The following is a 12,883-nucleotide window of genomic DNA, read 5'->3' as shown; positions in this document are numbered from 1 at the left end:
GATGAAAGTTCTCTGAAGTCAAATTTTCGTATTAATTTGCAACGCCATAATGGAGTTATCTTACTTTTTCAACGTTTTCGGACTATTTTTAAATGTTTTAAATTAAAAAAAGTTTCTCCTCTGATACTACCAGACCAATTAAAATAAAACTTGACCTGAATTTTTTTAAATTTTTTTTGGTACTCTGTATAGAACTGAAGTGTGGATTTTGGATTTGTTCAAAAACATGCCCAATGAAGGTGATATTTGCAAATGACTCAGCAACTTTTGATTAAGCTGAATTGTAACAGGAATAATGTAAGTATATTTTTTTATGTTCAGATTGACAAGGCAGACCTTAGTCAGTAAAATAAACTAAGGGGACCAGACAGACCTTTTTGTCAATACTTTTCAAACACTGTTTTTGTAGAGTTTTATACTGTTGTGGATCAAATCGATCTGTACATTCAAAAAAGAAGTAATGTTTCCTTTGCATGAGATATAGGCCCAAAAAATTCATTAGCAATTTTGATATGCTATTTTAAAAAAAAACATTGTCATCGTCTCAACATTTGTATGATTTTTTTTCTAGTCATCATATTCTTCGTAAAAGAGTAATCAAGGGAACTAAGGTTGTAGCGGTAATAAAAAGAATGCAATTCAGGGACAAAGACCAGACATGGAAAACAGATATACACAACAAAGAACATAAAGTAACTAAAATCATACATACAAAGTAACAAAGGTAAATGAGAAACTCCTCGTCTAAAAACTGGGAGCAAGGACCAGGTGCAACGGTCGGGTAAGCGTCCTCTGCTTTTCTAGAAACACCCGCCGAGTTGCTTATAAAAAGTCAAGTCCGGGTTAGACAAACGAGGAAAGGAAAACTATGAACCGTTGAATAAATTAGTTTTCATGGTGCAGATAGATATACCATAACGATCAACGAGTTCATGATGACGACCATAAAACTTCTGTAGTGATGACTTCAATCTTGTAGCAACATAACCCTGTCCCATAAACCCATTTATTAGAGTTCTAGCGCGATACAAAAAGTCTACGTATTTTCGGCAAGCTCTGGCATAACGTATGAGTTGTGATATGAACACTCCATACGCAGGTACTGAAGGGATGTTGCCACATATGAAAGGGAAGTTGACAATTCTGAATGAAAAGTCATCACGTTTGTCGTCAAGTTTGGTCAATAGTTTTCCTTTACCATAGATTTCTAAGTGTAGGTCAAGATATGAGGCTGACTTTAGAGTGTCTGTAGTATCCTTTATCTCAAGTTCCTTGGGGTAGATGCGATGTATCAAATCACCGAAATTAGGATAACTGATATTAAAGGATCTAGCCAAACGATATTCGTTCTTTCGGATCAAATCAGCTATAAAGTCAGCCTCATAAGAGTGAAGGAATAAGTAACGGAGCACAATTTGTTCCTATTCGAATGCCGACCGTTTGTTGAAAAACACGTCCACCACACTGGACAAATATGTTGTCGATTAAAAATTCCAGCATTTTGTAAACATCTTCCTCTGTATATTTGGAAGATGATTTGGAACTATGTCTTACAATGTATGAGGAATCTCTACCAAGAACTATATATTTGTATCTAGGTGTACCATCTTTTTGAAAAAAAAAACAACGATGCATAATGTTTTTAAGTCGGGATTTTAACTGAGTATGGGGAATAGAAGTATACAGTGTTGAAAAATAATAGGTATTAATGCTATTATATTCAGATAATAGTCTTGAACTGATTGTCTCCAAAAGATCTTTCAATTTTTCAGGATCCACATTGAATTAATACCACTACTGGAGTAACAAGTATTGTGGTAGGATTGCTGACCCTCTTTGACAGTTGTGAGTATTGAAGTTAAAAAGTTTGAAAGAGGTTTGGTGGTACATTTTGCAGAATCAGCTATGAAACGTTGTTTGTATGGATTCTTGTGGAGTTTAGAAATCTAGTATATAGACGGTAAATGACAATCATCGTCCTTGGTAGAGAGACCAAAAGAGGATAGCACAGATTTATTGTTTCCACAATCTCTTCTTTGGAGAGTGTGGTAGAAGTATAGGTCCTATCACTGCTATTATTTTCTACGTCTACCTCTGATAATAAACATTGGATGTAAAACGTTTTGCAGACAAAAACAATGTTGTTTTGGGCTTTGTCTGCTTGTACGACAACATACTTGTCATGTATAGAAGACAATTGTTTTACTACATCGGGGTCTTTGAAAACTGGTGTAGCTTCGGCACTCATTGACCCACTGAAAACTTTCCTTCGTTTCAAAATTAAAGACCTCACGGCCTTAAACCACTCTGACAGAGAATCGATGTCTTCTTGTTCTCGTTTTATCCATTTTCTTGCGTAGTCCTCGACGGCATCCATAAGAACTTTAAAGTTATAATTCCAATTTATGGAGCGTGGTTCACGGTACTTGGGACCTTTAGAAAGGATATTACACAGAGATTCGTTTTCGATTATGGTTAAATCTCCCGTAACGACGTGACCAGAAGGACCATATTTGAATGGAGAGTTTTTGCAAGAACAGTCAGGTGGTTTTGCCTTGAAATCCTCAATGTCCAGGTTCTGCAATAGCCTTTTATAATTGAAAATTTTGGATGCCATGGGTGAAGTATAGGAATATGAATAATTGGTATGGATTTGTTTTTGAAATATGGGGGAATTTTGTTGGTGATGTTTTTGTGATGGAGGATGTTAGCCAAATTAAGTGCATATATACCTTTGTTGACAAACGGTAGTGGAAGAAATGATCGTTTTTTTCATCTTGAATTTTCACACAAACTGGTTTAAAGAGTCTGTGGAAACCAATATTCAAAATTATGGCAACAAGTCTGTATAATGATGAGGTGGGGTCAGAAACAGGAGTGTCAAGACTTGTTTTGTAATGGGAGTGTAGTACAGTTAGAGGTATAGAATAAAGTCTGGTTCTTATGTGATGAAGTCCAAGAGGTTTGTGTATGAAAGGAAGGAGGAGACCATCTATGGAGACATCATGTAACTTAGGTGACGTATAGTGGCGATGGCCATGACTCCTTTACCGTCTTGATGAAATAAATTCATCACATTTATGCTATTGTTGTATTGGCTTGAAAGGTTTCCTATACTTTTGATGCTGTCATTGAATCCGTAAGGTATTGCAGTATCTATTCTGCGTATCCAGTATTCCTCTCTTTTCCTACGTTAGTTTTTACTTAGAAGGGGACTGTTCGTAGGATGGTAATTTTTTTTCTAAAATACGAACGTTCATAGAGAGGATTGAATGATCTTTTTGATTAAAGTGTTGATAAACTGTTTGGAATTTGGTGGTGTTAATTCCCGAACGATGACCGCACATTCTTTTGTTTAATCGTTATTGCGTTTCTCCGACTTATACTAAACCACATAAGTTGCATTCTAATCCATATATTAAGTATGTTGATTTGCAACTTAAGTCATCGTGACTTCTTGTATGGAAGGTTTTGTTTGTAAGGGAGCAGGAAAGCAAGAGTCAGTTATAAGAATGTTGCATGTTTTGCATTTTTTAATTCCACATTTTGATATGGTACAATGCGGTTCGTCATCGTTGTAGTCAAATATATCATTTAAAGTGATGGAACATGGTTTGATAGTTTTGAAATAATCAGAAATTTTGTACTGGAATATATGGTCTGCAGACTAAACGTGTGATTGGGAACTTTGTGAGTGTGCTAAGATTCCCATCTGGGGACACCACATACTTACAAGACAACAAAGTGTCCGATCTGCTGTCAGGTTAAATAATGGGGTGGAATATTGAGACATTTTTTCCATTGCTATATTAAATTTTGTTTGCACTAAGACTCCCCCCACTTCCTTCAGTATCAACATGGCCGGTGCACCATGGGAACACTGAAATACAGCTATGATTATGGTGTTCAAGTTACGTAATTTCTTCAATGAAAAGCAGTCAGTTTCTATTAGGAATACCTAGGATAGAAATAGGAAATAAACTCATCAACATTTGCCTTGGAGGCAAATGTTGTCATTTATTGCCTTCTTAAAAAAAGTGTATTGTAAAAACAGACATACCTTGATAAAACAAAACAAAATGTCAGTTTACTGTCACTCCATTATTCTTATATTTTTGCAACTGACTCTGAAATATTTTATCCAAACATTTTTAATTTTCTTGAATTTGTCTACTATCAGAATAGCACCCAAGATTTGTTCCCTTTTACGAAATGTTGACTGACACAAGTGTGGGTTTCAGTGAAAATTACAGGTGTTTTATTTATATTTAAATCAATCGTCCAAGTACACAAATCATAATTCACAAATACATTTACACTTAATATCACAAAAACACAAATCCTGTTTTTTTTCTTCATCAGGTTCAGTAAATACACAAACTGTGAAAGTACTATTGTTCGTTGGGTACCAATTTTCATGGTTTTCATGGGTGAACCAGACCACGAAATTTGGTACCCAACAAATAGGAGATTCCTATTAAAGTGTATACTGAAAACCTCAAGAATCCACAAACTTGTGTATCTTTCCTAATCCACGAAAATTGGTATCCACGAAAAAAAGTACTTTCACAGCATATCGTTTTGCCTTGCAGTTATTCAATGGCAAATTTTATTATAAACTTTAGTGAAGATTATTTATGTCAAAACTAACGGGTATATCAATTTGCCATTGTCTTTCCATTTGTTTCTCCAAATATGGGTACATGCCATGTATTGCTTTCAAACCATGAGATATTCAAGACATTTGTAGCTGTTGCATTCAAAGGTAAAATGACGAATTGGGTACTTTGAATTAGGTGTAATAACATATTTCAAATCTAAAAAAGTCAGTTTTCTATGACTAGCTACAAATAACCAATTGTACATTGATATCTAGTTATACATGTAAGACATTAACAATCTAGCATTAAATCTACAAATGTCCAGATGTTTTCTACAGGTTCAGTGTCCGTTCCATGTACATATTAGTGATCAAGATATATAGTTTTATCACAGTCCTCTACAATTCAGTAAGTTAAGTGACGTATGCCTATGTTGAGTTCAACGTCATAGAAAGTAAACATGGTATAGTTAAAAATCAGCATGGCCACCAGTTTTTCGATCTTGGGGTACTTGCACCCTATACCTTAATATCGCATGTTTTGTTAATGTTATATGTAATGTTCAAACAGCCCTGCAGAAATGGTTGGGGAAGTGAATTCTAGCTTTTAAATTAAAATCAAAATATACGTTTTGAAAATAAAGAAAAAAATCAACAAAAAATATTTACAATATCCAAGATCTGGTATGGTGAATTATTATGTCCCCAAACGTAGTGGGGAACATATTGTTATTTCACAGATTAAGTATTTAGTATAAAATTAGCATAACATGTGATATTGTTATTTCTTAGTAATATAATTTTACAATTTTTTGTTTTAACACTTGCATGCACATTGTATCATAGTTAAAATTTCAACCATAGCTGCCATTTCAAAATGGCCACCGTTTAAGTACGAAACAAATCATAATAATTGTTAAAAAAAATTCCTAGATACTTGCAATTTGGTTTTAAAATAGGCTTCCGGTTGGTTTAATAAATTTTTATAAGGTCATCATTCCAAGATGGTGGCCAGTCGATTTTTTTTTTGTTTAAAGCGAAAAAAAATCATGTAACCATAGAAACTGATTTTGGGAGCTTCTTTGACAATGAGAACGTTTGGGGAACATCTGTGTTGGTGTCCAAAACAATTATTACAAGTTGTTTTGTTTTTGTTTTTGACTTCCAAATTATCTGATATTAAATGTACTAAAAGTTTTTGAGACATTAAAAACTTTGCAAGGCCTGTACAACAAATATTTCATTTAAACCTTATCTTACTCAAAAGTTCACAATCAAAAACATGTCAGACAATATAGACTCACCACTGAATATGCATTGGTGTACTACTATTGTCTTATAAATTGGCATACTGCACAGACAAAGAAAGTCAAAAATTATTTTTCACAGTTAGCTGATACGGTCAGATTGCCTAGTTAATGTTGATAATAATACCACCAAGAAACCAAGGCTCGACAATAACTTTCGTCCGATTGTCCGATACCAGAGTAAAATATGATTGGACAAGTAAAATTTAAATGAAGCTTGCTCGAATGAACAAATAAAATTAATTTGTAAAAAAAGATTAATTCTAGGAAATGTCAACACTGACAATAAAGCTGATAAGCAAACAACAAGTAAAGAACTAAAATAACTAGTTTGTCATTTATAATTCAAAATTAGTTTAAAATAGATATAAAGAACACACAAACCAGTCTCATCCATCTTAATTTGCTTTTTGGTGAACATGGCTACATTACAAAAGATAATTAAACATTCTGGAATATCCAAAAGGTAATAAACATAATCAAGGGACCACGGTTATAGCGGTAATCACGAAATGTAATCCAGGGACAAAGACCAGTCATGGAAAACAGACATACACAACAAAGAACATAAAATAACTGAAATCATACATACAAAGTAACAAAGGCAAATGAGCAACTCGGACTCCACTAAAAACTGGGAGCATGAACCAGATGCACTGGTAGGGTAAGCGTCCTTCGCTTTCCTAGAAACACCCGTCGAGTTACTCATAAAAAGTCAAGTCCGGGGTAGGCAAACGAGGAAAGAAAAACCACGACCCGTTGAATAAATCAGTTTTCATGGTGCAGATGTATACAACATAACGATCCACGAGTTCATGATGACGACCCCAAAACATCTGTAGTGATGACTTCCATCTTGTAGCAACATAACCCTGTTCCAGAAACCTATTTGTTAGAATTCTAGCAGAATACAAAAAGTCTGCGTAATTTCGGCAAGCTTCTGGCATAACGTATGCGTTTTGATATGAACACTCATATAAAGAAATTGACTTAATGACTTTGCAGAAAGGTCATTTGAAGTCATAGAAGGCATGTCATTATATGATGGTATAAGTTTCAAAACTTTGTTTGCTTGAAAGGGTATATCAATTTGCCACTGTCTTTCCATTTGCATCTCCAAATATGGGTACATGCCTTGTATCACTATCAAACCATGCAATATTCAAGAAATAGACTTGTCATCTGTTCCAAAAATTTTTGCATCGCCTGTGGAGATCTTTGTCACAATTTTCATATATATGTTATGTGTTTTCAGTTTGTATAATGCCACGTAATCCAAACTGGAGTAGAAGGCAGATTATGTGTGATAACAAGAAATGGGAATGCCATGTGTGTTCCATAAACAGTACAAGGACGAAGACTGTCATATCCATATGTTATTGACTTAAGATGAAGTTCCAAATCTTATTCAAATCAGAAATTGGAAAGTCAAAGTAGAAAAAAATGTCTTATTTGGTAATGCAGTTCTATTAAATACAACTAATGACTTTCTAACTTCAACATGCAGACACAGCTTTGGTTATAATCGGTGCTATATGTTCAGGTGTCTACTTCAATGGCAATACTTACTTCTTCTTTGATCCCCATTTACATGGTCAATCAGGATTATATGAACCACACAAAATTGATGTATTTTATGTATTTTCAAACATAGGGCTGGTAAATTACATGTACTCATACTATACAAGCATGCATGTCGATTTACAGATGCAGTATGAAATTCTTCCAGTTAAGTTTATTGACACGGATGAGTCATCAGTGTTGCAGAGAAAGATCAACAAGTATTTTGAAAACCAAAATTTCAGAAATAGCAAAGTTATCTATCGAAGTAATGATCAGACCAACACATTTGAAAAAACGTAAGGCATACATGAAGATACATGAAATTTATGGAAATGAGGAGAGCAAATCCAGTCGGAAAGGTAGAGATGATGACTAGGTCAAACAAAAAGAGCTTGAAGTTAAAATGCAAGTTACAAATCTACAGAAAAACACAGAGATTTAATGTCAAAAAGGGAAGGCGAGAAAGGATAATAAGGTTAAACAAAAAGAGCTTGAAGCCAAAAGAAAAGCAAGAGAGGATAATGAGGTTAGACAAAAAGAGCTGGAAGCCAAATGAAAAGCAAGAGAGGATGATGAGTTTATACAAAAAGAGATTAAAGCCAAAAGAAAATCGAGGGAGGGCGAGGAAGGCAAAATTAAAGTTACAAATCTGCAGAAGAGTACAGATATCTTAAGTCAAAAATGAAAGCAAGAGAGGATGATGAGTTTCGACAAAAAGAGCTTAATGCGAAAAGAAAAGCTAGAAATGTTGGAGAGATCAAACAAACAAACAAGGGTCATCAGGTATGTCAAATATAACAGGAGAACAGACTCTAAAATATTTTTTTCGGGACTGATTGCTTCTGTCGTATCTTTGGAAAAAAACGACAATCTGATCTTAAAGAAGGAAAAGACACTTACCATAGTATGTACAATACAGAATAGTAAGAGTAAGGCCCAGCAGTATGAACATAATGCCGCCAAAAAACTTGATAAAGTCAAAGAAGAAGCAGAAACTGACTGGCGTCAGTATAATGAAATATTACAAATCACTACTTTATTAAAAAAATATTGGAATATCTATACAAAAGTTCTACATAATAACAGGGTCTCTGTAAGGATAGTAGGTGTCCTGTGCCATGCACTAATAAGAAATAAACATGTGGTGGTATCAAGACCTGGCGCATTTTAGGAGTTCAGTCTCCCAATGCAGACACTAAACTCGCATATGTGGCAGTATCATAGAGACTGACAGGACAAAAAAATTCATGGTGAAATGGAAAAGCTTTATGAATGAACATTTAAATGTTATTTTATTGTTTTTTTCTATAATAAGTATTAAAAAAGAAAATATGTAATTTTAGCTGATTAGATCCCACAGATTTTTGTGTCAAATGTGAAGAGATTCTTCTTATGTCTATCACTGGACACTTGACATATAGCTGACACTAATATTTAAACTGATTCAACGGCAGTATGAGACATGAAAACTGAAAATGTATACTTTCTAGTATGACAATCCTGTATAATTGCATCTTCTTAGAAAGACTACGTACACATATCCTTATCAACAGCAAAAGATTTTAATAGATTCCTTCTATAATTTACAAACTCATAAATTTTAACCTCGTAAACAACGTGGCCGTTGCAGCGTCCTCGTAAAATACGTCTTGATCAACCAGGAACGTCAAGAACAATAGCGATCCCTGACTGCAATACAGTTTTTAAATCGGTCAATTAGACGAAAATTTCAGTGATCGGTCTTAATGTTTTATCATTCAATAAAATCAAATTCTCCAAAAAAAGCATATTATAGAAAATATCCCCTTATAATAAACAAAGATTCATCACTGAAAATTAATTAAATATTATCATAATTACCTTTCATGTAGAAAAAAAAATAAAGCAAGGAGACCAAGAAATAGAAAAAAAAAACCTTTAAAATGACATTTCTAATTTTGAGTAATTTGCGATACGTTTCTGTAATAAGAGTATTTAACCGCCAGTTGGAGATCCCACCAATGATTTAACATAATCAGATAACTGTATACGTCGGATAGAATATGTCTATCGTTAATGATATCAATAAACCCATAATACCGCCAAAGGCTTTCCAATTTAGAATCATGATGCCATACAACCCCAAGCTTTTGACAGTACAATCCATATTATTTATGAAAATACACATCGACTTTGTTATGTTATAAATGCCAGTACTTCCAGTATTTCCGATTGTGATCGTCTCTTTCATAAAGTGCGAAACACACATTAATAATATCCACCATCTCGGAATCATTGCTGAAGAAATCGTCGAGGCAATTATTCCTTTTATTCATTAAGAAATACCATATTTCTTTGTATATATTTTAATTGTTTTTCTGTATGTGTATGTGATTTGTCATATGTTTTTGTCTGCAAAACTTATTACATCAAGTGTTTATTATCAAAGTGTAAAGTTAGAAAACAATGGGAGTAATAAGACCTTTACTACTACTACACTCTCTTAAAGAAGAGATATTGGAAAACCATAAATCTATGCTATCCTCTTTTGGTCTCTCCACCAAAGACAATTATTGTATTCCTTAACTCTACACAAACCCATACAAGCAACACTACATAGATTATGGAGTGTTCATACTACAAATCATACGTTATGCCAGAGCTTGTCGAAACTACGTAGACTTTTCGTATCGCACTAGAACTATAATAAATAGGCTTCTGGAACAGGGTTATGTTGCTACAAGATTGAAGTCATCACTAAAGAAGTTTTATGGTGGTCATCATGAACTCGTGGATCGTTATGGTGTATCCATCTGCACCCTGAAAAATGATTTATTCAACGGTCTTAGTTTTCCTTTCCTCGTTTGTCTATCCCGGGCTTGACTTTTTATGAGTAACTCGGCAGGTGTTTCTAGAAAAGCAGAGGACACTTACCCTACCGGTACATCTGGTTCATGCTCCCAGGTTTTAGTGGAGTCCGAGTTGCTCATTTACTTTTGTTACTTTGTATGTATGATTTTAGTTACTTTATGTTCTTTGTTGTGGATGTCTGTTTTCCATATCTGGTCTTTGTCCCTGGATTACATTCTTTTGATTACCGTTATAACCTTGGTTTCCTTGATTACTCTTGATCTGCAAAATGTACAATCAAACCTCTTTCAAAACTTATAACTTCTCCAATCCTTCAATCACAATTGTTATCCTCGTAGTATCCTGAAAAATTCGAAAGATCTTCTTGTAACCATAGATTCAAAATTATTATCAAAACATTGATTTTTCAACTCTTTATACTTCTAACCATCATTCTCATAAATTCCCAATTCAAAAAAGTTATACTTCGTTGCTACTTCAGAAAGGACGGTACAACTACATACAGATATATAGTTCTTGGTAGAAATTCATCATACTTTGAAAGGAAAACAATTCCAAATCATCTACCAAATATACTGAAGAAAATGTTTTTTTAAATGTTGGAATTTGTAACAGCAACCTAGTTATTCAGTTTGGTGGTTGCGTTTTCTAACAAATTGTCGACATTCCAATGGAAACAAATTTTGCTTCTCGCTGGCTGATTCCTTCACTCTCGCTTTATAGCTCATCTGATCTGAAGGACGGAATATCGTTTACCCAGATCCATTGATCCATTTATCTGATATAGATGACCGTGTTATCGTTTAACAATTCTAGTTTCGGGGATTTTATACTTCACATCTACCCACAGAGACATTCACTGTGAAGTCAGCCTCAACTCTTGTACGTGATATTTGTCGTGTCCGTATACAGATTTGATTTTGCTAAAACCATACATACATTAATCACGCACTTAAATCAACTAAAGAATGATACCTCTTATAAAATACAATCTATGAATATTTGAGACGCATTATGTAATTAACCAAAGTTATTAGTTTATTTTGTAACTGATTATCATGGGTCATGATAATTTCACTGTATTTATTATAGTCGCTATGTAGCACAAATGCCAGTTAAACACATATTGATGTCTGTGTCAGCAAGAATTGTCATTACAAGAATGAAAAAAGCTACTTTTAGCAGCCAGTCTTGTAGTTCGTGATTGAGGCTTTTGCTGTTTTCATATGATGGCACGATATGTAAGATGACAGAATTCTTTTTAAAGAAAAAATGATTTTCTTAAATACCAGTCCGCATAAAAATTTAGACACTGCCAATAGTAAAATTATTCGTGGAGAACAAAAATCCACCAAACAAACGATGCTTTTTTAGTTTACATATACTATACTTTCACATGACAACAATCTTTTCTGCATTTAGATCTGCACTTGTTAGATAATCATACATTCATCTCCCACCAAAATCAACCAGATGAAGTTAAATCAAGAACGATAACTCTTGCAGAGTACAAATTTCATGTACAATCTTTATGACGTTTATCCCAAAATCGCAACAACTAAATGAAAACATACATGTAACTTGAGAAAAAAATCTTGAAATCAACCATAAATGAGATAATGGTAATCTTTCTTATATTTTGGCGTAAGTCTGAAAAAAATTAAACCTATTATTTGATAAGCACATCTAAATTAATTTCCTACAAAGAGGGAGAAAAAACAACATAAGAATCATTGCACTTTTTAGCAACTATTAGCATTAAAAATTTACTATTGAACTTAAGAACTAACGTATAAAATGACGATTATGATTGTTTTTGCATTGTCGACTAAATTTGCTATGTTGTACGTACTTTCTTTACAAAATAATACGTCAATGCATAATTTGAAAGAAAAAGTAAAACACATTTTCCCAATCAATTCTACAGTAACTATACACACTTTTCTGCATCATCTGCTGTCACTTCTGAGATGAACGAACGATCAATTTGTCTTAAATAGACAAAAACCTATGTATAATAGTGTTTTTTAGAGCAATTTGCCTGAGTACGACTATAGTTACACATATTGTATACATGTATAAGTGCAGTTAATTGTGTTGTGCTTACAATTACTTAACGATTCAATTAATTGGAAAAAGTGGAGAATGTGCATAAGGAATTAAAAGTGTATACATACAATAGTGGTAAGACTTTATAAAGTTGAATCCAAGTTAATTGGAAAAGCCTTTACTTTTCAAAATGATTTTTTTTTATTTAAAGTAATGAAATGTTTCCGTTTTGCTCACCATTTTGTAAATGTGAACCAAATAATAATAATTTGGTGTCAGTTGTCACTGAAAAAGAAATTTCAAATATTGTCTCGTTTCTTTTTCGGAGTACTTATTTCAAAAAGTAAGTAATGTACTATAGATTAAATGGAACGCAAGAACAAGCTGGTGATTTTTCAAGGTTTCGTAAAAATAAATGTTCGTTCAAGAAATTAAATTTCAACCTAAGTCTATAGTGAAAAACTTGTTCTGTTTGGGGTTCTGTATAATGATACTCTGGACATTTATTGTTCTA

Source organism: Perna viridis, chromosome 3 (assembly GCF_037379345.1).
Source record: "Perna viridis isolate PV_CMFRI_1.1 ecotype Kerala chromosome 3, ASM3737934v1, whole genome shotgun sequence".
Taxonomy (NCBI): Eukaryota; Metazoa; Mollusca; class Bivalvia; order Mytilida; family Mytilidae; genus Perna; species Perna viridis.
This window is presented reverse-complemented; position numbering follows the sequence as displayed.